Raw genomic sequence first — 1,548 nt, 5'->3', positions numbered from 1 at the left:
TTGACAATTCACAGATTTTACAGAGAGTGGAGTGTTCCTGAGGGTGTACACACTTTCAATATGGCACTGTAGCTGGAAAGTAGAGGGGAATTGCCTGTGGCCATGTTCTCAGGTGCTGTGCCCTTCCCAGCTGTCATCCCTTTGCTACATGTGGTTCATAAAATTAATATCTTTAGGACTTTAAAGCAGCTGAGTCATTTAAGGTTTGTGTCAGTCTTCTGTTCTGGCTGTCTATTTTCTTTATGTTGTCCATAGTAAATGTCATGAAGTAACACAATCATACTTCCTTTCTTGTAATCAGCAGTTTCTTGGCCTGCTATATTTGAAAAATCTATTTTGCCAGTCCTCCATTTTCCCTGATGATTTACAGGCTTGAAATTGTCCTTTTGCAAAAACATTTTATAGTGCTCCATTCTGAACATGGTTTAACAAGGTATGACAATCTTTGGAAGGTATATTTTGCTGATTGTTTTTTGTATGAGATATACCCAAGGGGGACAAAGATAAAGAATGTCCATCATTGAGTTTAGGCCTTTTGGGATTAATGATATTTACTTCAGAAGTGGAAAGTAACTTTGATATACAAGGATTTTCATCTATACATCCTACAGAAAGTGCTGCTCTTCCTGGATGCTGCAATGAACTCACAGGAGAAAATAGCTCTGAAGTTATTAGGCATGACTTGTGGTGAATTAATTTTATAATCAGGTTCAAAGTCTCAATAATAATGGGACTCCCTGTTGCTTTTGATTCAGATTGTGAAACTGGCAAGATGGCCACTCTTGATGTAAGGGTCACAGAACTTATAGCCTGCAAGGTATGACAAGTACCTTGTCAGAGGTGACCATACTATTTTCTCCTTGAATTAGACCTGGGGTGACTCTGTTAAAAATGTTTGAAACAATTGTTTTTGAATTTGAAGTCAGTCCAAAAATAGCTCAGCATCTTCATTTACATGTTCCACCCCAACAGAGATCATCTCAGGGTCTTCACCACCCACTTTTTTGGTTTCTTTCACACTTTTCTGTGGTTCTGGCTCTTGTAAACACATACCAGTGCTTCCTTTACATAAAATGCAACCTTTACATAAAATGCAGCCTTACATAAAAGTAAAGTGTACACTGATAGTTCTAAATAAATTGAGATATTTCAGGCAAAAGGTCATATCTGATCCACATCCATGGTGATCATGGAGCTCCCAGTGGCACACCAGAATTATGGCACTACACAGGCAAAGACCCTAATGTCTAATTTTTATGGTATTACAATAACTACCCTGGATCTCCTTCAGCTATAAGTTGCATGTTATATTTTTTATCTCTTCACTTTCAACCTACTTTTGTCTTTAAATTTAAGGTGAGTCTCTTGCAGACAGCATATACTTGAGTCAATTTCTTATGGCCAACTGATTTTGTTTTATTTTGCATTTTTTATTGTGAAATATAATACATATACTAGAAAATAACTTTCAAAGTAAAATTAAACAGGAATTTAAAGAGCAAATTTCAAAGAATTGTATAGGCTACTGTTCTACAATTTCAGTTATTT

At 36.2% G+C, this 1,548-nt stretch overlaps 1 pseudogene; it reads right to left on the bottom strand.

Moving 5' to 3' along the window:
• Positions 1-399: 399 nt before the first annotated feature.
• Positions 400-1,092, bottom strand: LOC119519044 (annotated as a pseudogene).
• Between the last annotated feature and the right edge of the window lie 456 nt (positions 1,093-1,548).

The sequence above is a fragment of the Choloepus didactylus genome, chromosome 22 (genome assembly GCF_015220235.1).
Source record: "Choloepus didactylus isolate mChoDid1 chromosome 22, mChoDid1.pri, whole genome shotgun sequence".
Classification (NCBI taxonomy): Eukaryota; Metazoa; Chordata; class Mammalia; order Pilosa; family Megalonychidae; genus Choloepus; species Choloepus didactylus.
Note: the sequence above shows the minus strand (reverse complement) of the source record. Positions and strands in the feature narration are given on the sequence as shown.